General features: G+C 47.8%; 1 protein-coding gene across 1 annotated transcript in view; it reads right to left on the bottom strand.

The window, feature by feature from the left end:
- LOC149352287 (uncharacterized) overlaps positions 1-25304 on the bottom strand; it is a 101427-nt gene that overhangs the window by 49092 nt on the left and 27031 nt on the right. The window contains exon 2 of the mRNA XM_089581449.1: positions 3514-3579. The gene's annotated coding sequence lies outside the window, so the exon portion shown is untranslated. The remainder of the gene's footprint in view (positions 1-3513; positions 3580-25304) is intronic.

Here is a 25304-nt window from a genome sequence, read left to right on the forward strand (position 1 = left end):
GTTACTTTAGCATGGAGCTGATAAAAATGAAGCGAAATGAGTGTACTACTTGAAAATATGCTTTTAAAATAAAAATATTAGCAAAAATGCAAAATTTTATTTGTTTAATACCAAGTTTAATAAATATTACGCTAAATATTTTAAGTGCGAACCCTTAAATACGAAAAGAACAATATTTTTAATTTTTCGAAATATTAAAAAGTTCCTTGCTTTATTGCATAAAGCACCTGAAAGTTTTAGGGTTTTTGACTAGCAAATACTTCGAGCAATAAAAAAAAATGTTTGTTGCCTCACAAAAAGCAGATATTTTTTGAAGGCATTAGAAAACCTATTATTTGTACTAATATTTTATTCAAAAACGCTAGAAAGTAGAAAACGTCTATTGACCTGAGTTTTATTCTGAATGGTAGATATATAAGACGTATATACTGCAATTCACAACAGCAATTGTAAAATAGAAAAACTTAATGAAGATGGCAGCAAGACTTCAAAAGATATCCGAAAATCAGGAAAGAAAACATTGACTGTTATGTATCAGATGCACAAAATCTCTCGAATTTAAGCTTTTTTTCAATATAGCTGTACCAATGATCACGTGTCACTGCATGAAACGTTGAAAGACATATACAGACATCCACCAAGCTTAGGAAAGGAGTAAAATTCATTGTGCGCATTGACCTGAGCAGAAAAAGGACAGAAATCAAGCTGGCATCAGGGAAGTAGAGGCCCAGTCTTTGGCACCCGACTATGTCCTTGTGTTGTGATGTGATGTTCTTGTGTGTTTGTAAAGGCATAGAACGATGCGCCTCTGCACTTGTGACCTTCTTTATGGGGTTATCAGCTTTAGCTCAAGGTTATTTGCTCAGAATGAGCATCAAGACATAGTTATTCGTGTTTACTGAAATCATATTGCCTCTACTGAGGAAAAGAGCCCGATACCACCGCTTTATCTCGTCGCGTGTTTGTCTTCACTGCACAGTGCCATATGGGGTATGGTTCTTTTTTCGGGCAACACGGATGTTTTTGTAGAGAGGTCGGGCCCAAATCTTGGCCACATCATGCTGACACACAGCAAAATACCGACCACAGTACTGCTAACATACCTGTTACTTCTTAGACGCCACAAGAATGAGTAAACCGGTAGCAGGTAGAAAAAAAAAAAAATGCTCTCCCGTAGACACTTGTTGATATTCTGAGCTGTTTTTTTGTTTGTTTTCGTCCTGAAAACTAAAACCAGACTATCTGACGTCATTCCGAGGCTAACTGCTACTACTACTATGGCATTCCAAATAATTATCTCAAAACGCCAAAAAAATAACAACTATGTCGTTTGGAAGACGGTCCGGATATAACTGAGTCTGTCATGCCCGTTAAGAAAAGTTGCGCACCGTGCTTTTCAGTTCCGAACCAAAATTCACCGCTTCACAGCAGAGCTACAAATTACTTCAAAACTGAAAGCTACCTTCTTGGACTACATAAATGATATCGTAACAACTCGAAAAATGCCCTGGTTATGGCTTTGCAAATAACGCGCGATGTCTATGGGTCACCGGTGACCCATGCTCAATGGACACGGTAAGGAAAGAGTTCAGTGGAGCTTAACCTCATTACTTTTTTTTTTCGGTGGCTCTGCAATGTTCGAGACAGCACTGCCCTCCAGCGAGCGCCCAGAGAGTTACACTTCATTTCACGATCAATGTGCAGCGTCACGGAAGGCGCAAGCGTGTTCGTCTGTCAGCACCGGTGCAACTTTGGCGTCACTCAAAGCCCCGAAAGGCTGGTAAGTCTGTATAGGTAATATGCAAGCGAGCGTGCCAGCAGTGTCTTGTGCTGCTCAGTGTGCGTCACCGCGCATGGGCAGCGTAGTGCGGCCGATAAGCGAAGTGTTATGGAGGCTGTGGGCGGGCGACAGCGAGCTCTGTATGCAGCCGCGGCTTTCGAACACCGGGTCGAAAAGCTTTAGTGGAACCGACGCCACGTCTGCGAAATAGCTTGTACGTGCTGCGTCTCTTACTTCTCCTCTCGCAAGACTCGGATAGTTATTACTGAGCTTCTGAAACAAGCGCTGCTAGTCGATGACCTCAAGAGTGATGTTCGAGACTACACGCCACATTTAACCGACACGCCACGTGTCGCAATTATCGAAGGGCCCCGCACGTCGCAATTATGGGCGCGACACGTCACAGTCACAGACAGGCAGCAGTAGAGACACACCGCTGACCCGGTTTAACATGGAGCCACCGCGTACTTCTCCTGCCATGAATCATTTCATGTTTTCGGCCTGCTTCTCGCGTTAAATGATTTTAAATGAAATGATTTTAAAACAAATCTGCGCAAATCTACAAGACACGGGATAGAAGCTTCAAGAAATATTTTGTCCCCTGCGCAGTTTTATGTTTTAAAATCATGTCGTACAAACTAGCCCCTCATCGTACACTCCCCGAGAAAAAAACGCTGTTTTTTTTTTTCTTTTTTATCTCGCCGGCAGAGCTCTTTCAAACAAGCTGAGAGGAATAACTGACTGAATTTCGACTCTAGCACTACAGTGCGTGTCACCGGATATTTTGGCTGTCTTCAAAAATATTCGGCGGATTTTTTGGCGGGTTTTCGAAACTGCTCGGGCGGAATTCTTGACGATTGAACTGGCGCAACACCGCGGCGGTGACGGTAATCATCGTGCGCCTGCCGTACATGCATATATCGCGCATCGGTGAGCGCTAACGGGAGAGGAACCTCGTCGCATCAGCACCGCTAATTTCGCTTGTGGCACAACCGCGGGGTGGTGTGTGCTTGGCAGCAACGGCAGGCAGCGCCGCCCTCACACGCCGCGCAGTCGCCCCACCGGCTGGCACAACTTCTCTTCGTGACAGGCCATTGTTCAGCTCGCGCACTGCCTGTGCCCCTGGAAGCCGACGCTTTTCATCCACGCCTTTCGTTTGTCGGCGGCGCCTGTTTCACCGGTTATTTTGCTTTACTCTTTCGCTGGGCATAGTCTGAGCTGTTTTCTCACGATGCGAAGAAACGCGTTTGACAGACTGACGATAGACTGACGATCTGTGGTACTCCGCTCGGCTTCTGCAGCACCAGTTCGCAAAATATTTCTCTCGCTTCCTTCCTTCGCTTTGCTTTCTTTTTATTTTCTGCGGCGTTTCTGCACACACCGGCGAGCCGGTCTCTCCGAGAACAGCTAGACAAAAAAGCCAGGAGGCCAATGCTGATCACAAATCAAATGCACTGTCCACTCTGATCACTGAAAGAAAAAATTCTTCCAAGTCAAGCATGGAGTAGAGGAAAAAAATTAAGGGTGTGGGTCAGATTACAATAACCAGTGACTTACATGTTTCTGCCGATATGACATTTCGTTTCACACAACGAAAACAAAGACAGCCTATTTAAGGTTCCAAAAAGCATACTCTTTGCGAAAAAAAGAATATGCTTGTTGGAACATGCATTCAACCTTAACTGTGCGAATCTCACATTCCATTTTTGTGCAATAATTCAATGCGAACTTACCAGGTCGCCTCGTCAGCGCCGGGGTTTGATGGTGACCATAGTTTGGATTCTTCGGTTCAGGTATCCCTGCACAAAAGATCACGGAAAGAACAATTCATGTAATCTTGACCGTACCAGAAACGCATGACCGCTTAAATTAGGCGGCTAATTTTGCTACAAATGGCACAAGAGCACGACAAACCGTAGGCTAAAACAGACAGCTTCATAGGCGTGTGCCTTCTTAGGTCGCGCACATGCACGCCTGCCCACGAACAGGCGCATTCGCAGCAAACCGCCAGCGTCCTACAACCTATGTAAACTGCCGGAAAATGTTCCGAGGCGGGATTTAGTTGTAAACTAAACCCATCTTTATGGCGGGTCACAGAAGGACGCACGCGTGAGTTCCATGATAAGTAATGATACCCGCCGGCGCCCGCTTGGAGCTAGTCGGCTCTGGTGCGTGGCGGGTGCGTGCGCCCCGAGCGCGAGGATCACTGTGTGGACCAGGCTGCCGTTTTGGTGTGCCTGCTTCCAGGCAGGAGTGGCACCGAAAGTCGCTCGGGGATCGTGGTCTGGTGGTGACTCAGACAGCGCCTTCCCCGGCTCGGTAATTTGCTTTGCAAGCGCCTGGCGCGAGAGGCCGGTGTGCGGGGTGCAGCTAGTGCAGAGAAGGCGGCGCAATTCCACTGTACATTCGAAACGTTGCAGTCGAACATTCGCCCCGGAAATCGCGCCTGCTCTAGCGGTCGTGGCCGCTCGTAGCCTGCGTCTGTTCAGTGGAGCGCCGTGAGCGCAGCACATCTTCTGAAAACGTGAACGATCGTGTTTTGAATTACTCAAACCAATCAAACAACCAATCAATCATCGGTAGCTCCACTGCCTTTTCCGTTCTCTCATTTCTCTGCCCTCCGAAAGCAGCCGAGCCGAGGAGCGAAACGGGGCTTCTGTACGCGTCACCCGTCAAGCGCCTCAGCCGGGATCGTTTTCGGAAAGGCACAGACAGGGCCTACGTTCGAGAGGAGACCGGAGCCACCGCAGGGGAAGACAGGAGGGCTGCCTCGGCCCATGACAGGGGCCAAGGTTCGAACGCGAGCCCGAGAAGGCGCAGGCGGAGGCATAGAGACTCAGTCTGCCACGAAGCGAACAGACGTCCAGATGCCACGATTAGAGCAGATAAGTAATTCAGCGCTGCATTAATGTACCCATTTAAACACGTGACCAGCAAACATCGGCTAGCTTTAAAGACGCGATCAGTCAAGAAATAACTTTCATTTTCGTCATTTATAAAAGTATTACATTTACAGGAACAGTTTACAAAACACTGTCAAATAAACAGTTGGTAGTGTGCGCATGTGTCGTATTCTTTCTTGCCATGTGTTATTGCTCCGCTGTTTTCTTGCATCATGCACCAACTCTCCCGACAATGCGTTATGCTGGAGTTAATAAAATGTGGCCGGTTGGCAAGACTGCGGGAGCAATTCCCCCAAGAAGCTGCAGCAGTCCTCTGTGCTTGTGCGGATTTAACAGACAGCTATAAACACTTAACTGGAGCGCGACGGAGGTAATAAACACTTACAGGAATTGGCGATAACAATTTTAATACAGTACACGAAACCATTGCTTGTACACAACTTGCCTATACAGAAATCATTCCACTTTTAGGGACGGCCACATGATACACGTGCTTGATTACTCTGCACATGTGCGTCTTTGCAAAGACGGTGAAGGATTCGGCTTTCTTACGACTGCGTTTTCCGAGGGAGGTGCACACGCGACGACCCTAATCGGCCGTGCGCGCTATACTGAGCCATCGGAACTGCAAACAGCTGCGTGTATGCGGTAGGTAATGAGCCGTAACAAATGAAGCATGTCGCCAACACGTCCTAGGTGGGCTGAAGAAGGAAACTTCGCACGTGGTTCGATGCCGAACGCCTACGAACGGCAGCAGCTGTACTCGAAACGAGCATGGACTGGAATGCCGAGGAACTGCGACGGTGCTTTGCTTCCAAGCAGTATTAAAACGAATGCGTAATCTATGCTGCAGGCTATATATACTTTTCGGCGGCGTCGTCGCATGTTTTGATGGCCCTAGAACAAGTGTATAAATACTCTGCTGAGCATCGCTTGAAACATTCACTTCTCTATCCTGCGGCCTAAATGCGCTCCGGTTGAAGTAAGAGCCAGCAAACGGAATCGGGAGACCACACTCGTCTCGGGGCTCCCGACGAGGGGACGCATCTCGAGAAGGCGGAGCGATGTCCTCGCGAGCATTCCTGCGGCCTAATTGGCAGGGCGAAGGACGAACGGTCTTCTGCGGCGCGCAGTTGGGCCAGGGCAGGCGGTCTGCGGGACCATCGCGAGACCGGCCAACCGTGTTGCGCTCACGACGCGTCTCCAGGCGAGCCGCGGGGCCCGGGTGCGCTCATCTGGGCGTGCAATTTTTCTAGTAGCTGCGCACGCTTCCAAATCTGCGACGGATGTCACCGATGTCAGCGTCCTTTGCGCGGCTTCTGCCACCGCGCGGCTATTTTGGTTGCGCGCGCGGCGGAGAAGCTTGGTCGCGCCATTGACTCCGCGATGGTCGGGGGAAACTTCGGATGGGAAAGACGGGCGGGGGAGGAGCCTTCGGGGTGGCAGCCGGCGTGTGGGGCAACGGGATCTTGACTGAGTTTCAGGCCAGCTCTGGGGCGCTCCATTTTCGAAAGCTATGCGAGCCCTTGCGCGCACTCTAGGCGCGGAAGGAGCGGCGCGGGAGTGCAGCAGCGATAACGGCCCTCACGCTGTAAAATAGAGCGCGCTCCTCATTCCTTTTCTGCATACGTCTAATTTCATTTCGTCCAGAGGAATCCCGCGTAGCTCGAGCGCTCGCAGCAGCGTCTGCGAGGTACCTTGGCCGCGCGAGACGTCTCGGTCAATTTAGGCCTCGATACCTGGGAAATTCGAGCGTGGTGACAAAACGACGGCTTCTGTCGATTTAGCCCGAGCGGGCATCAGCTGCTTGGAAGATGGGTCTGGTGACGCTGGTGTAAGCATAATCGCTGAACGAAGAACGCGTCGCACGCGGTCGGTTACTTCAAACGGCCTCGCGGACTGAAAACCGCTTAGCCGGGGCTGAAGCTGACGCTGCACCTCGGCGCAGTAGCCGCGTCAGTCGCCATTAAACCGGAGTCCCCAGGAGACCGACCAACCAACCTGCACGAGCCTATATTGCTCCGAGTGATGCACCCAATCGGCAGGTGCTTGCAAGCGTTCGTGCGTGCTAGACCACTTTTCTCTCCCCCCCCCCCCCTTTCCCTTTTCCTACGGATGCTCGCGCATATGGTTGAGCGCCTCAAATCGGGGTGGGAAGAAGGACAGGTCCGACGGCCGTAGCCACCAGGGAAAGGAAGGCCCCCGGGGAGCGAGCGGGAGGACCCTGCGGATGGGGTCCGCTCTGACCATAGCAATGAGCCCGTGGCTTGCGCGGAATAAAAATGGTCAGAGCGAGGAGCTTTTGAAATTGTGCCTCGAGCTGGGCGCTCGCGGGGCTCCGGCACCGGACCCTGGCGTGATGGAGAGGCGACACGCTCCGACGCCTGCGAGTTTGGCCCGCCATTTTGAAAATCGGCGCAGCGTATTTATTACCCGCGGGCTGCGGGTCGGCGCCAAGCGCCACCCTGGCCATTCCGGACCGTATTTCTCCGCCTCGGTGACCGTGCACCACGAAGCGCCAATGGGGGGAAGAAAAAACGAAAAAAGAGAGATGAGGATTTCCTTCAAGTACGAATGTCATGCTGGAAAGCGCGCCTTTCTTTATGTACATACGGCTGGGGATGCCTCCTACAGTGCTCAGTCCGCCGTCTCCTGCGGCGCGTTCGAGGCCCGGCGAATGACTCTGCGAACCGCACCAAGCGGCGCCGGTGCGCCCTCGACATTGTCCCGAATTTCGCTGTCGCTGAAGGTCAAGACATCTATTCTGCTAATAATGTAAAGTAGCGCGTCAATAACGTCAGTTAGCACAGTAGGCCTGCTGCACAGCTGCGCCCTGCTAGACGCTACACGGATGCAAATAAATGTTTCTTAATTTTTACTATAAATATTTTCCCCATGTGCTTTTTTTTACTTCTAGTTTAAAATTTTTCGGGCAGGCGCACGGCTACTGTCGGTGTTTATCTGTGACAAATCTCTGACAAACCTCAGAACACTTCCGTGCCCGTTCCGTGCGCGCAGACGGGTGTACCCTACAGGCCGGTATACTGTTTTCATTCGTCTCCTTTTTTTAAAAAAATCTCATATCAGATTGACATTTGTTTGGTCTTATGAAATGAGACCGCGCGTTGGCTGGTGAGCCGGCGTTCCGCCGGAATCTGACATAATGACAGGGAAAAGTTTCTTTCTTTTTTTTCGTTCTCCGAAGAAGCGTACATGAAGAGGGATGAATCGGAATCGACAATGATCCCAATATCGATGACTGCGGACAGTTGCAGACCGCTTGAGTTTGAGCCTCGAAAGCAATGATGCGTTGTGCTACGGCCTGGCACTAATTCGTTTCTTTCCACCGATTCACTGGAGGAATGCACACACACACAAAGAATTAAAATACTAGAACAGATATTTTTCAGCAGTCCTTTCTTTCTCTCTACAGGGTGTTTCATCGAATAATTTACACAATTTTTTAAAAATATACTTCTTGAGTTACAAGACCGCTTTTTCTGCATGGCATTGTCAGGGGTGTAGTACATACTACGAATACAGCGAATACGTGCTAACTAGTTCACTGATTAACTAATATTTAATAATTAACTTTTAACTATTACTGTTAGACTCCTTAATTATTGAGGAACGTGTAGCCGACCGTAATTAATATCCATATCAGTTTTTATAATTTCGAAAACGCGGCTACCCTCCGCGCTGTAGCCCAACAAATTTTGGTTATTTCGGCGAGTTGCGTACACTGGAGCGATTGCTTTGCCTGCAAGCTTCTCAAAAGCGCATGTATTTTTCCGCGATGTAGCTGAAATTGGTTGGGCCACAGCGCCGAGGGTAGCCACATTTTCGAAATTCTCACGTTGTACACTACACGCCTGTCAGTGACTCGTTAAAAAGTTAACTATTCAACATTAGTAAACCATCCTGCTAGTTAGCACGTCTTAGCTGTTTGCTGGTTTACTACAACACCGCTGACAGTGCAATGCCGAAAAAAGCGCTCTTCTAGCTGAAAAAGCCTATTTTAAAAAAATGCGAAAAATCTTAGATGAAACACCCTGCACACTCCTGTAACGCCGTAACACCGAGGGAGCCGTTGGTGACTTTGGAAATTAATCACAACGAGAGCAAAAGAAGACCAAGCGAGCAAAAGGGGAGAACAGAACTGAGCGCATTTCGCGAGTTGCCTGAGGAGAGGAACACTTGTCCGATGAAACCGGGTATTCGCACGAGAGTGGGCGAGTTATACGGGGGTCAGTGAACTGTTTAATTCCGCTAATACGCCTCGCGGTCAGCGCAAGAAGAGCGGCTTTTTTCTTCTCTCCTCGGAGGTCCCCATCTGGGAGAGCGACCGAGGAGGGGCTGCGGCTCTCGCGCTCCGCGGGATCTCTGCCGAGGCGTCTCCGCAGACACGGGGATCCCGACGAGAAGAGAATGACGGTACCTTCCCCCCGCCTCCTCCTCGGCCCTGCGTGTTGCCACGATTCCTTTCCTCACCTAAATAAAGGCACTTAAGCAGCCACTAAGTCGCTATCATTCCTAACCTAATCTTGGGAAAACTGCCTCATACAAAACGCTTCCTTCGCAAACGAAGCGTTGGTCGAGGCAGCGTCTCTGTGCCCGCTCTTTGTGTCACTCTGTTCTGTCTACAGTAACGGAGAAGACGCGCGCAAAAAGAAAAGAAAAAAAAAACAGAAATAACCTCTCTTAGGTGGACATAACACTACAATAACTATTTTTATTACGATAGACATCAAAATCTCTAGCAATTATTGGCGTAATGGGCAACCGATGGGCTTATTTTGCCTTGTACGCTGTGGATTGTGGTACCGCACTCAGAAAGTGCATCGAAAAGAGCGTAAATCAAAATAAAGATAAACCATTCCGCACAAGACGCATTTTCGCAGCAGGGTTAACCGCTCCTATTTATGCACCAATCGATTCAGATTCCTGCAGCAGGCGTTTTCTTTCGCACGCGTTGATAAAAATGCATGCGCTGTAAGCAATGTGTGTGTGTATATATATATATATATATATATATATATATATATATATATATATATATATATATATATATATATATATATATATATATATATATATATATATATATATATATATATATATATAGGAGGGGCAGAGTAGCGGGCATATACAGAGAGCTGCAATAAATTAGAAAAAAAAACGGCGAATATGATTAAAATATCAGCATCGTGCGTACGCCGAACACTTTAATACAGCGTAACGTTTGTAGCGTTACATATTGCCAGGACCCTCCCCACCCCCGCTTGTCTTTCGCTTTCTCCTGGCCGCGAAGTGAAAAAAGATGGGAAAAATAATTCATGGCTTCCTCCCTGCAGCCTTCGCACTCGTCAGCGATGATTACTCGTACTACACTACGCCTTTCGTACGATGTACTGATATTCCCTCGACAAAATAACTAAGATGTAAACGGGCTACCCGTTAAAAGCGCTAATGTACATGGAACATCATCCGACCACCCGGGCCTCGCAAAGCATCGTCAAAGTGGAGGCTTCGGCACCGCCGCCGCGCGGTCGCCTGCGGCCACATTTCCCCGTCGCAGGCGCCGTTAATCACGCGCGCGCTGCCTTCCCGTGCAAACACCACGTGGGCGGCGGCGCTAGACCGCGACACTTTTGAGCCAAAGACGGACGTGTGCCTTCCTGGCTCGAAGCAACGCGCCCGCCACGCAGGTAGTGAACGCAACTTGTGAATCGAAATGATGGGTGAACGGCGGCGTCATTTTTCGTGAGATCATTTTTAATTAGAAACCATAACACGGCTGGGTGTGACTAACATCTTTAAATCTCCTCGCAGACGTCTTCATTCGCATCTGTTAGCCCAATCTTTCCTAACGCCCACTTGTGGTTATAAGCCTTTCTAATAAGTGAATACACCCGAGTTGACCAGTAACCAAGTGCTTGGCCGCAGATGCCCTTGCGCCATCAAAATCCATCACCGTAATCAAACAAACAAACGAATGAAAGAATGGATGAAGGGTCACGTGTGATCCCAACCTCTTCGGTTCATCTTTAAAAAGGCTGTTACAGAGTACAGCCCCAACCGCATTATAGAGTACAGCCTGTAAAGACATCGCGTACACCGCGGTCCAGTCGCAGTAATCACGTCGAACAGCCGCGGCAAGTCGACGAACGCCCATGGCGGGACGTTGTAAAGCCGGCACAGAGCGGAGTGACGGCCAGGCGAAAATTGTCCGTCGAGATGAGATGTTGATTGACCTGCGCACCGCGTGCTATACGAACCGGGCAATCTGGGTCATTTCTTTCCTTGCTCGCACTGATTACCGCCTAAATCATGTCTCGGGCCTAATTAGGAGGATGCATGGGAGAGCATGTCCTCAGGCTTCATTTATGCGTAAGGGCACCACGTACGCCGTCTCCGGCTTCCGCGACTTGTCTCCCGCCGTTTCACGGCTTCCATTTTCTCGCTCTTATTCCGCCGCCCTCCGCTGCTCTTTCCTCGGGCGCTCTTATGCCACTCGCTGCAAAGCCGGCAGACAAGTTTAATTCTGGCGGAAGGGAGGAAATTGGCTCAATCTGGCTCTCAGCAACGAACAATTCACCTTGCTTCCTTTTTTTTGTTTTGTTTTTGTTTTCGTGCGCGTGAGGCAAACACAAAGGAGCGGGCATCGATCCCCGTATAGTTAGCTTCCAGGGAGCAACGGAGTTAGGCTTTGGCGAGATTGAATCTAACGGAGCGGCGAGTAATCCCTGGTGAAGGAAGGCGCATCTAAAATGAGATGGGCAGGGATCACACAGCGGGACGCCGAAAAGAGCTCTCGCTGATCGTGGCCGTCGTTGTGTCTTGGATGCTCCGCCCTCGGCGTCCGGCCTCTTGGGATGACCGAAATCCTCCAGGAATGCGTCAGCAAGTGCGCAGTGCAGCGTGCCGAGCGCGTACGGCATGGTCCGCCACACCGCGATAAGCCTAACTGATAAGCGACTCCAAGTTTTAGTGCGTTTAGCCACCCGGTCGCAGTGCCATGCAGTCTCCCGAGGTCTAATCAAGATGAGCTGCCTTCGGGTCGCCGCCGATTTTGTGTCCTGCAGTCCTCTACGAGGCACTAGGCGACCCTTCTGTAGAGAGCGGGTAGGGGTAAACGGTGGCTTTGGGGGCTTTCGCAGGCGCACAGGCAACCGATGCATGTACACCGTTCCGGGAGATCAACGTCGCCTGACGCCATCCAGCTTCGTGAGGTGAGCGCTGCTAGCACGGTTGCTCATTCAAGAAATGACAGCTTTCCAGCTGAATTCCATGCAACTTAAGAACTTTTTCGTAATGTAGTCAACCCATTGATTGCAAACCAGCTCCAAAATAGTGATAATGAACTTCCAAGGATCGAGTTAAAAAAAAAAAATAAACATTCGGAGTACACGTTCCAAGGAACGGAGTCATAGCTTTTTTTCATATACCACACACAATTTTTGGACATTCCTCAGCTACAGCTATTTAGTGCACCTTAACCGAAATCCCATCAATTTATTTCCATTCAGAAACAAGTGGCTTATTGGGCCGGTCGAAGTTTTCCGTGTGCAACACACTAAAGGCATTCATTTGGAGGCATGTGCCTCAGAATTGCTTTTGTAAACGTGCATTGTGATGTCGCACATTTCTCTTGTCTGCCAAAAGCAGCGTCACTTTGTTTCTGAACGATAGCAGAGTCTTGTAAGGAAGCTCCTTCGTCATTACAGAGAGGGATGGAGGAGAGACGGAAAGGCGAGGAAGTTAAAGCCACAAGGTGCCGGCTTCTGTGGTGGGAATGACCATAAGTGCTTTGGAGTAGGCCTTGTAGCAGGAAAATTTTAATCTTGGAGCAGGTGTCATGCGTTTTGTAGCAGAAATATATGAACGTCCGAGTACAAGCTCAAAAGGCGAATCATATCTCTTATAAGCATCACAAATAAAAAAATACATCTATACAGGCAACAGCAGATGAACGCAAAACTCAGTATGATGGACAAGTCCCTGGAGGGCTATAGAAGATAGGAATGTGCTTTTTTGATGGCTGTCAGAAATACTGCAGCGAATAGCACACGACACATGAAAGGTGAAGAAAAGAACGGAAAGAGCAACACAACAAAGATGTGTAGTAGTAGAACTGTTGAAACTAGCTGTTTTCATCCACAGCGAAAGCATCGCAAATACGACACACAATACAAAAACTGACTAGGCCAAATGAACATTTGCATAGGAAACAGGACTGTATTAAAAACCAAGTTTATTGGCCAGCCAAAAAAGTACCGCATAGAACAGCACAATACATAACTAAATAAATAGCTAGCAGAATAAAACATTACTACAATTACAAAACTTATTCAAAAAAATTCCTAAATCCGCATAAGCGTGCAGGGGGCAATGGCATAGGCTGCAGCACTAAGCCACATTCACTCATTTTCCCATCGAGAGATAGCAAAACAAACAGGATCGTACTGGATTTCAGCGGTTGCCGTTTCAGCCTTGAATGGTGGAGATATGCAGTGACCATGCTCCGCATTTTTATTTTCGTCATTTATTCACAAGTTTCGGATGGATACGTCCGTTAATGATACGCCACTTTCTCTCGTGCAAAAAGAACTTCAATTGCTTAATTCAAGATAAAATTTGTTCGTCTTTCTTTGCGCTAGGTGGTAGGGCACTCGGAGGTTTTACCTTTACGTTCGCATTAGTGCCTGAATGCGCTTTGTTTCTTGTGGATTTTCCACGATCAGCCATTTGTTATGACAATCACTCCGTGTACCTGTTTTGCTATGCGGCTGCAGGAATGTGCATTGTTGCGCGTTGTTTTTCTTCGAGTGTGATCTTGGAATAAAACAATCTCTTGTCAGTCGGTGCTCGTCCTGCCTTGTCTTCCTTCGTCCCGTCCTTCCGCGCTGCATCTTTTTGTAAACTTGTATGCAAAATGTTCTGCACTGGGCAGAAACTCCCGTCACGTGGCGTTTGCGACCGTTCGCCTTGACGCAATACTGGCGCAATTTCACGAAAAAAAAAAAAAAACTATGTTTGTAGCAGCATTTATAGCAGCTTTATTGAAATGGTGCAGGCTGGCGCAATTTGCGCAGGTTTCCCGGCCCTGTGGTTTGCTACCCTGCGCTGAGGGAAAGGGATATAAATGGGGAAGGAGATGCGAGAGCCGAGTTAAAAACGAAGACTTTCAAGTGAACAAGTAAGGATCCCTCCAGCATCCTCTTCATTATAAGCTACATAATTAATCGAGAGCTCTACAGAATCTGGTCTGGCGAGGAGGAAGCATACCGTATATCTTTCGCGCATAAACACATACACTTGCCCAGTATTAACCGCGTCATTTTTGTTCGTTCTTTTAGTGGACGTCCACTGACACTATTAAAGTAATCCGAATTCTTCAAGTCATTTGGAGCATACGGATAAAAAACAGTAAACTAATGACTTGCCCAGTGTCAGCAGATACTCGTTGAAGGTGGCGAGAAACGGATGAAGTGAGGTCGGAATGAAGCTAAAAAAGCTGAGGGGAACATGAATAAGAAAAGCGCGCTCGTACGACGCTCGCGGTTTTCGATGCGTCTTCTCGGTCATCTCTTGCCTAATCATCAAATAAAAGTTTTCTCTCTCTCTGTCGGTCTCATTCTTCGTTTTCCTCGTTCTGACTGCTCGGGTTCTCATCCGGACCCTTGTTTTCCACCAACCGGAAAGGATATCGGCCTTCCTCCCTGAGTAATGTGACCTCCGAAAGCTCACGCGGGGTCGCTCGGTTCGCGCCATAATGTGCGAGTAATGTGGTGCAGTATGAGCTCAAACGATGCTTGGGGCGCAGAAATGGCTATTCTTAGGCACGACCGGGATGGCCGCGGTGGTGTATTGATTTCGTAAACAGATAACCTTTATAACCTGAGAGAAATACAGAGAAAAAAAAAACTTATTTCAAAGTTAATTCAAACGCACAACCTTGCGCGCACTCGTTAACGTACTAACTGAAACACGGGTAAACTCATCCGTAGTTCACTGTGAGATTCTTTCCGCAATCACCAACTACAATATTTACCGACGCGATAGGACGATTAAGCGGAGAGGTAGCGTTCTAATAGCTACCCAGAACCCGCTCCGTTGTTCCGAAATTCGATTTTCATCTCCTCTGGAAATATTGTTTTTTCACTGCCATGCTTCTTACCCTCCCATAACCATTGACGTTTGCTATCGGTCTGTCGACCTAACCAAATCCTTTGTAGCCCACTTCTATTAAGCACTCCGCTTCGTAACCGCTTCATATCAGCACACTTCTTTTTGGCGATTTTAACTTTTCTGCGATAACCTGGGCCGACTGTAAAGAAAGATGAACAAGCGGATGAAGGCCAAAAGCGATTCCGTGGAGAAGGAAGAGCGGCTCCTAGGCGAAGAAGAAAAGGAAGAACATGCCATGTCTGCAGAGGTCAATAACAACAACAACGTTTGTAATCTCTACTCTTGGATATACCGCGTGTTCTTTTTGTTATCTCTCTTCAGTCTAGATTAGTGTGATTTACTCCGCGGTCATTCGAACGCCACACAGCTGGAAAAGTGTTCGAGAGTCTACATCGACCTCACTTCCACCGCATCTAAAGATAACATTGATATCTTCAAAAATTCTCGAACTTGTTCTAACTGCTCGCCCTGATAACATTTCGCCACTTCTTCATTTATCAGGACTCAGTGATCACTCAGTAATTAATAGCATATTTTCTTGCCAACTCTCATGCCCCCCAAAAGTTAAGAAAACATTAAAATTATATGATAGGATTTCTCAGAACGCTCGGTTGACACTATGGTCAGATACATCTCAAGAACGAAGCGGCGAACATAGCCCTCAAATGGGGCCCTCCAGCCAATAGCGTCGACCGATTCTCATGACGTCGTGACCTTTCGACCTGCTCGTGTGAAACCGCAGGGGGTGGCAGAAGAATAAAGAATACCCATGTCTAATCGAATTAACGCGGCCACATGAAAATCGGTCCACGCCATTGGCTGGAGGGCCCCCTTGGAGCGGCTTCTGCAGCTTCGTTCTTGCGCTTATCAGGCTACAACTGAGCCTTGTTCAGGAACAAACTGCATGAGCTAATAGACAAGCCCATTCTCACTATCATCACTGAAAACTCCTCTCCTCCACCGCTTAACAAGACCCTGGAGCGCCTAAATAAAAGAAACGGCTTTTTCGAATAAATAATTTTCTTATGACTAGGAGACAATACGAAACGTTCTTTTTTTCACATCAGTCCTACCCATTATGTTGCCCACCAACCCTCACAAATTTTGGAAAACCATTAACCCTACACGATCCCGCCTCTAATAATACATGCCAAAGACTGCGATCATTTTCCTGAATGATATTTGTCGCGTTCTCAACAAGCTTTTTTTGTTCAGTGATCACTAAAGAAGCTGACCGTGAAACATTGACTTATTCAGTTATGAATCATGCTTTGCTGCTAATGGTATTACGAATCTCCTAGAGTCAATGAAACATCTTCATCTGGTGTTGACGGGTTAAATTCCAAAGTACTAAAAAATACTAAGAAAATGAGACATCTTGTGCCACCTCTTTCAGCAGTCACTGTCATCAGGTGTTCTTCCATAGGATCAGAAAGTTGGTGAGATCCTTCCAGTCCCCCAGAAAGGTTCCTCTCTTTCGTGTAAAGATTACCGTCCCATTTACCTCTCCAGCATCTCTTCGAAACTAAGGCAGCACATCATTTATTCTCACATAGTGTAATGTCTTGTCTCGATCAAAGTCTTTCATCCTAACCAACATAGCTTTTTGAAGGACTTTCCTGTGACAACCAAATAGCATTGCTTGTAAATGATCTGAGTGTCAATCTCGACCTAAACATATCTATTGTGCGGTCTCTGTTTTAGATTTTGAAAAGGCATTCGATAAAGTTCCACATGAAAGACTACTGCTATAACTCTCGCGCTTGAAATGTAATGTAATGGAATGGCTTCACAACTTTTTGACAAACCGAGAAGAATTCGTCTATGCTAACAAATATTCTTCCCCTCGTTGTCGGGTTATTTCACGTGTTCCTCAAGGCACGACACTGAGATCTTGCTTTTCCTCATTTACAGTAGTGATCTTCCTGCCAATATTATTTCCTCTAACGTCCAGTAATTTGCCGATGACTGCATTATTTGCCACCCGATCTTTATCAGTACTGACCTCGACCTCTTCAAGAAAAGCTTATCCGAATTGGAACTTGGTGTAAACATTGGTTAATGTTATAATGCCACTAAAACATGTGTGATGTCTTACCATCGCCGGCAGCTCCACGTTCCTTCTGATTACAAATACGTTCTTTTCAGCCCAGAAGTGTCATCTGTTTTTTTTTTTTTCTGCAAGTGTTTGAGCATTACTCTGCCGAACAATAAACATGGTCATCCCATATCAGGAACGTCGCTAATAAGGCCAACCGCATCCTTGACTTTTACGTCGTAATCTGCGATTCTTTACCCAATCCATCAAATTATTGGCATACTTAACTTTTTGTGTCCTAAACTGGAACGTACTTAAACAGTATGGGGCCGTCATTAATTTAACCTCTCTTTAACATTAGAACAAATACAAAATTATGCTATCCGTTTCATATATTTTAATTACTTATGGATGGCTCTATGGCTCTAGCTTTTATGGTAGATACATCGGTGTCTGCCCTAAAAGCTAGAGCCAACCTGCCTAATCTGGAAACGCGACGGAAAATTTCTCGACTGTGTCCCTTTCGTAAGTTTTACCATTAACCTCCAGGAACTTCAGTCATATCGCCACCTCGCCATCTGTCCAGCCTCATAAGCCATCAGAAAACCGTCGACACTCTCGCTACTAGAAGGGCAGTTCACCTTCGGTCATTTTTCGTCATCTATAAGGACAGGAATGATCTACCACTGGACGCCGTACACCATGTCAACCCCATCGATTTCAAGAACACTGTCGAGGCCATCATTCTGTAGCTGTCATGTCCATCCCTCATGTAATGCCCCATTCCCGAGGCTATTGAGAAAATAAATAAACAACTAGTGGTGGAAAACCGAAGCCGCTAAACGAAGAATCCGAGTCACTCGCTGCTTTGCTGCTGACTAAAAGGTGTTCGTAAAGGTGCATAGCTTATGGTGTTCTCGTATTGAGACAAACCATTCACTAAAAGAAACAAACAAACAAAAAAGATCACTACGCTCGCGGTTATTTAACACGCAGAAGTCTTTCATGTGACGAAGGTTGAAAAGGTCGGCCTCTGGGGCACTACTTGTAGGTTGATGATGATTAGATGTTATTTCAATGGCGCTAGGGACTGTGGACAAAGAGCGCCATGGCACAAGGTATTTTTGGTCTTCCCAAGGTGGGGTCACAGACTCATTTATTTCTCAGCAGGGAAGCAGTGCACCAGACCAGGGAAAAGCTTGTACCCGCTGTATCACCGGTGAGTACCCGGCTGCACTGGAGATCGAAACCCGCTCATCCCGCATGCGAGGCGGATGCTCTATTGACTACGCCACTGAGGTAATACAGAATGGCTTGCATAGAGCAGCAGAGAAGGCGAATCCCACCTATAGTTTGCAACAACCTCAACCTCTCCGTAACGCGACGTTGTGAGCACTTCACCTCTTATACGGAAATCAGGGGAAAAAATTGTCGAAAAAACCCTGTTGCGTGTAATTTGTCGTCATGATACACTTGCAGCTTGCCGAGAAAAATATATTAACAAACAGTGCTGCCCACTTCAAGTGGATGCCGATTTTTATTAAAAGTCTAGTGTTGCTAGACGCGAACAGCTTGTCCCACATTAATGTTCGATTATCGATGAGCTCTTGCATCCTTTTCGTGCATCATGTAATGTAATCAAATGGGAGGGTCCTAGCCTTGAGCTCTTTATTGCATCCACTGCACGTATAAGACCTTTCATGCAGCCTTTGATGTAAGCTACGTATAAGATCCTCACTCGCGACGCCGGCGACAGCTGGACTCGGGAACACAATGCGGAGTGCTGCGATGAAGTGCTGCTCGCTACTTTTCCCCGCATTGTTTCTTTTTTTTTTTCTTGTCAGAAAGGCCCTTGGACGAGACGGCACCTGTGCAAATGTTACATTCCGAGCCCCGGCGACACCCCTCTGCCGACTCCAGAAGACGGCCCATTGTTTTGGCAGCGCCGCATTTTTCGTATCGTTCCGCCGCTTAGTCGGGGGGAGAGGTATTTTAAGAACGACCGCCCGAAAGGCCCGACAAAGTAACTTAGTTTCATCCGCCGACGGTATTGAGCTCAGCTCCCAAGGGCCGAATGACGTATCAAATAAAGTGTCCAAGCGAAAAAAGTCCCCCCCCCCCCCAAAAAAAAAAAAAAAAGCGAAACACAAAAGGGAATACATATGCCCTCGGAATATATAGTTCAGGTCTGGTGGAGTTTCAGCGGCGTCATCGTCCCGGAGTTTTTCTTTAGCACTGCCTATGGAAGCACCCCTGTGTAGGTTTCTGCGGGATCTTTAGAAGTAGCCCGCCGTTGTTTTTCTCAATTTAGAACTTCTGCCACGGCTTCCCTTTCTAAGCGAAAAAAAAAAACGAGTCAAAATAGTGATGCGCTATGGACAAAGAACAGGCTGTGGGCAAAAAACGCAGGCAGCTGCGAACAGTTCTGGCTTCGACGCCCTTTATTCCTCTATACAGGAACTAATTGAACCAAGCGACAAAGAGCTCAGAGGGTTTGTACAAGTCCGGCACTGCGTACAAAGTCACAGTTCGACACCTATAAGCAATACAACCGCACGGGACCGCTGCTCTTGCGCAGACAAAGAACTCGTAATATCCTCGCTGGTCTCAGATATTTTCTACAACTTGAAGTTAATGACGCTCTCGAACGCACTGAAGCATTAACAGCGTTGTGATATGGCGTTGACTTCGAAACCTAGACCACTGAATGTTGGATATTTACCCCCCGCCCCCTACCCACCCACCCACCCACCCACCTACCCACCCACCCACCCACCCACCCACCCACCCACCCACCCATTCTTTCTTAAGATAAAGGGCTTCTTCTGTCACTCCCCGACACTGTGGTGAGAGGGCTGACGCTGTGCCTTGTACATGTTTCGTTCCCTTTCTTTATTCCCTGCATAATAATTGATCGTTATATTCGCTGCATACTAAGATCACTTATCTCTATAAGAGCTGTGACTATTCAAAGATGATTTTTTTGTGCCACCAGTTAGAGAAAGCACACAAGCTGCGGGGCGGCATTGGAGACAAACGTGGCTGCTTTTCGAGCTTTTCTATTCGTCAAAAGTGATGGCACGGTTTTTCACACTCCCCTTCGTAAAGTTTGCCTCCGGATTGCGGACTTGGTATACCACTCACACAACCGTCAACAATGACCAGTGGGAGGAACACGATCCTTTGGAATTCCAAACACGCCGGATGCGAGCTGCCGACTCAAGAGCATCTCACATGGTTGCCGCACTCAATGGCCCATCCGGTGGCTCAGCTCTGACGATGTTTGTGATGATAAACACGCTACAATAAACGCTGTACACCCCCTTAAAGCGAAACATGAGGTCTGGGTTTCCGTTCAACTAGCGGCCAGTCCCGCAGTAAGACAGAAAAAGAAAAAAAAAAAACAGCAGCACGCCAAACATTACAGTCGCCACGAATGGATAACTTAAATTTACAATATACTAAGCTGATGTTGTTTCTCTCAGCTCGAATTCTCTCCTCAGCTTTCTCTATAGACATCCGCCGTCGTCCCTCACCACTACTGCGCATATGCTGGAACCACATCCTACTCAGCAGCAGAGGAGCTTCGAGTATCGAAGGAGGTGCAAGCACAGAATCTCTGGTTCAATAATCTAGGACTGTAGCAGCAATTGACGTTAAGATAAGAAAAAATATATATAAAAAAGAAATTCAATATTATTGTTCTCTGCCTACTCGGTACGAAAGCATCATAGAAAACGTGATGCTCGAACGAGTTATTTTTAATTTTTTTTAAACTGACACCTAGCTTTGGACTCGTTTGTAGAATTCAAGAGGCTGTCATATGCCTCGAAATTTGTTTTTTGAAAAAAAAAAAATACTCCGGCAAAAGACTTTTGATAGCACTATAAAGAGCCATACGTTTCGGGAAAGAAATCAGGGAGGGTCGAGCGCTAACTCTGGTGGTGCGTTTGTCGTGGAATGACCTCACGGTGACATCACAGCCGAGTCGCAAAAAGTAGAAAGGAGGCCTAATCACTGGCTCTCAGCAAGTGAGAGCTACATGCCGTTTGGGACCGCATGGCTTTGCTGGGATGTTCACAGTGACGCAGTCCACTCGCGCGCACTAGATAAGTCGATGCCAAGGTCGGGGGAGGGAAGGGGCCCATTATAGAATTGATGTAATTTAGTTGGATAGTTAAAAGCTGAGTGTATATATCTGACATGTGTTTGCAAAGTAACAAAGGCGCTACATAAAGGTTGCCAAATAGAGGGACACATGACGGACAAAGGAAGGAAAGAATAGACGCCGCAGGCGCTGCACTAACAACAGATCTTCATTTTAAAAAGAAGAAGCCTAGAATATTAAAACTGTATCGCACATGCAGAAATGTTAGTAAGAAACCAACACAACAACAAACCATTAGAAAACGTGTACAAATGCTCCTGTTTAACTGATCTAGAAGCGAAATTTCACTATCATGTAAGGCAATGGATGGATGGCTGACGCAAACTGATGTTGCTTATTTCATGCGCCAGTACTATTTCTCCAGAAGAGGCATATGAAATAAACAAGCAGCATGCATGATCTTTGCTAGTTTAGTGCGTTGTATAGTTAAACTCCTGCTGTGTCTGTTTCTGCTTTTCTTCATGTGTGCCGCGCTGTTTGTCAAACTCCATGGATCGCAAGCAATTATCGCCCAGCTGTCCATTATCGTCCGCCGAAGACTGTTTTATTGTCACTTATATTCCATTAGTCCCCAGATCGCTTATTTTCGCCGTTGCTCCGCAACACGGAGAATTATGTACGGGGACGGGCGTGACGCACGTTAAGAGTATATTTTATCGCTTTGTTACAATAAAAAATAATGGAGAAAGAGGACAGCGCTCATGCCTGTAGCCAAAAGATTCCTGATGTATTTACTGGATTTGCTGATAGTGCGGTAAATCAGGCCGCAACATGGGTAGTAACTGAGTGGTCAGCTAACATATCGCGTAATACGTGCCTTCCCCTTTTGTATATATATATATATATATATATATATATATATATATATATATATATATATATATATATATATATATATATATATATATATATATATATATATATATGCCCAATTAGGGAGTCACTGTTCGCAACGCTATGCAACTATGCCACAATGTGCGTGTCATGGGAACGCCGCCTTGAGTTCATATTACCTGCGGGCCCTCCTTCTTCGAAACACCCCCTTATTTTGAGCCGGTTTTCTTCATATTTATATAAAGGACCCAGACTCGCAAAGTCGCATTCTAACATAAAAATAAAATCACTTTTCATGCGAGGGTCCACCGCGACGCCACGCGGAAGAATTTCAAACTCCTCATCGCCTTGACCGAAGGGCATTAACGCGTTATATGCGACGCATAAGCCGGGAAGGTGCGTGGGAGAAGAGTGTCCGTGGCTTCGATTTCCCCGCGGCGCCTTATGCGAGGGACATCTTCCCGAGCCGCGGGCGGAATTTCTTTGTTCATCCGGAGCCCATTGTTCACCCGCGCAAGACACGGGAGCGGGAGAAGGCGACGGCGGAGGCTTGGGCGGACGCGGGGGCCCAGGTGTGTCACCGACCGCGGGACCGGAGCGCGGTCGCCGCCGCCGCGAGCAGGCAGCTGCCGCGAGGGGGACATCCCTTTTGTGTCAGCCTCTTTGTCGGCGGTGGGGAGGTTCCAGCCCCGGACCGGTCCCCGCTCTCTTGGTCGGGGCCCCAGGCGAGGCCCCGCTGGGAAAGAGCAAGAATGCGCGGCTCCTCTCGCGCTGGTCGGACCACCTAGAGGGCCGCGGCTTCGAGTGGGCCGCTGTCGGGCCTGTCGAGTTCACCGCCGCCGTTCGCCGAGCTATGGGCCTCGTCGGAAGTCCGTGGCTGCGTTTGTTGACACGTGAAAGGAGGCGCTTTACCTGACCCTGTATAGCGGGACAAACTCCCCCGACAAACACTTGGCCGCGCCATCGGGCAGGAAAGATGATGTCGGGCGGGAATTCGAGCAAGGGCCGTGGTGGACCGACGCTTTCGGGATCATCGGCCCTTGAAGATTTGCGCGCACACAAAGGCGCAGGCCGCTTTGCCTTGATACGAACGATGCGTGAATGACCGGCTCTCTGGTCTTTTTTTCACTGAACTGGCTGCGAATTGGCGTAAATAATCTCTTTTTCTCGCTACATTTGGAGTTGACGCTTCTTCGTGCAAGTGAAGAAAATAAATTCAGTTTGCAGCTTAAAAATGAAGGAATGCTTTCGGGTATATAGTGCGAAAATATTCTTCAAACCTCTTCACAACAACGGAAGCGTGGGCGTGGCTGCCTTAGGGGAGAGTTTTATTGACATCGTGTATGGTATTTCCGCCAGTCATAAGCACGCCTTCAAAGCATCATGGAACATAATGCGGAATAATTAGAGCCGTACCGGCTTCACACATTTTCTGGAATACAGAGGGATGACGCCAACATGCCTGGGAGCGCCGGAGGCTCGTACGGTGTGTACTGTCGCAACGATTACACAAACTACCTGCCTTTGCACCTTGGAAGTCATGATGAAGAGGCATAGAGCATCGTGCATCTCTCTCGCCGCTCATATTCGTCTTTTTTTTTTTGCGCAAGTTTTTCACCCAAACTAGCGATCTTATCCGACGACTTCCGCGTCACATTCGCAGGCAACAGCTACATTTTCGCATTTCTCTCTCTCTCTCTTCACTCTCATGTCTTCACTTCTTCGCGCCTTCGGTACATAAATCACTTGAACCCCTTGGACGGCCCGTCGCGTTCGCTCTCGTAACAGAGGCGGCAACGAACGAGTTTGTCTATCGCAGCGATGACTTCTTTTCCTTTCTTTTTTCTCCTAATTCCACTCCCCTAACACGTTTCATTCTTCTCGCAGCAATCACGGCTGAGTGGCGTTTATATACGGCGGTGTTTTCCAGGAGAAGCACGCGCTTTTTCTTCCTCCGCTCGCACACCCTTCACTCGCATCAAGGACGTCGTCCAAAGAGGACTTCCATTGGACGCAGAGTCGCATTGAATGCGGCCTATGCGACGCCGAACAAAACCCGACGCTGCCGAGACCATTGAACTCCCGGGACTCCCTTTTCAGGCGCCGATTGAAGTTGTTACATCGCGTTCGCCCTGAAAGAAGAAATTGCCGCGACCAAAAATTAAAGCTCCCCGAGCGACTGCGGGCGCGGGAAGGAGCACCGGCCGCGATCTTTGTCTCGCCGGGGGCTCTTCCAACCAGCGTGGTGCCATCCCTGCCTTTATGGCGGCTCCCGAAAGATGTCCTCATTACCGCGGCATGAGCCAGCGAACTCGGGTGGCGCGATACGTTACCCCTCTTCGGGAATTGCGCCAACGGGCAACGGCGGCAACACTATGCGCCAGAATTCGGCTTGGGAAGGTGTCGATGCCACTGAGTTGTGCAACGTGTCTCAAGATGACGTAGGTCTAGCTACGAAAGTGCAAGTCCTCACAGCATGACAAGAAAAACATGCCTCTTGTTTGCTGTACACTGCTGTGTGCGGCCATGTTGCACCCAAACGCTGGTATGAATTGATTGTTAAAATACATTCGCAAAATTTTTGCCCTCGGAGAAAGGAGCGAAAACTTCAACTGGAGCGTTGCAAAGCAGCAACAAACAAAAAAGGGGGGAAAGGGATACTAACGTTTAATTTCGTAATGTCCGCGCTAAGAGAGTGCCTCTTTCTCTTCTGTATTCCAACTGGGTTAAAAAAAAAAGAAGAACCAAGATGAAGTTGTAGATTTATGCAGACAGCAGGGTCACTTATAATGTCTTCGTGTTTTATGGTACAGAGGTGCGGACGTAAGCAAGCGGAGCACGTTATTCCTTTCCGAGTGCAATCACGCCTTTCCTATCGGAAATGAAGAAACATTGTTTGTGTACGAAGACACGCACTAGCGCCTACTGCCAGCATGAACATACCATAGCTGGCAACTTCGATTCGGCAAGGCGAGAAAAATGTTAGAAGGCAACAGCGTGGTCCCTTTACTTTTGTGCGCACCTGTACACGTTACAGCGTCCGAAGGCGGCCGCATGCGCAGTTATATGCAGTCTACTGCAATCCTAGCGGCTTTAAACTTCGTCAACGCTATCACCGGAGTTTTTACATCTAACCAACGCACAGAACCGAGTGGCGCGCTCATGACGACGTCAGCTACGGTGTCAGTACATTTCCAATGCAGAAGCACTTGCTTTGAAGGAAAAAAAAACAGCGCCCTCGCAGTGTTGTTTGACGGCATCCGACGACCCACGGCAAGGTTTGGGCGAAGACAGAGGAAGTTTGAAATATCCCCGTCCGTGACGACGTCAACAAGGTTCTTCGCACTTTTCCGACGCTGTGAGAAGAAGCATGAGCTTTAGTCGGAAATT

Source organism: Amblyomma mixtum, chromosome 3 (assembly GCF_055824585.1).
Source record: "Amblyomma mixtum isolate Tamu chromosome 3, ASM5582458v1, whole genome shotgun sequence".
Classification (NCBI taxonomy): Eukaryota; Metazoa; Arthropoda; class Arachnida; order Ixodida; family Ixodidae; genus Amblyomma; species Amblyomma mixtum.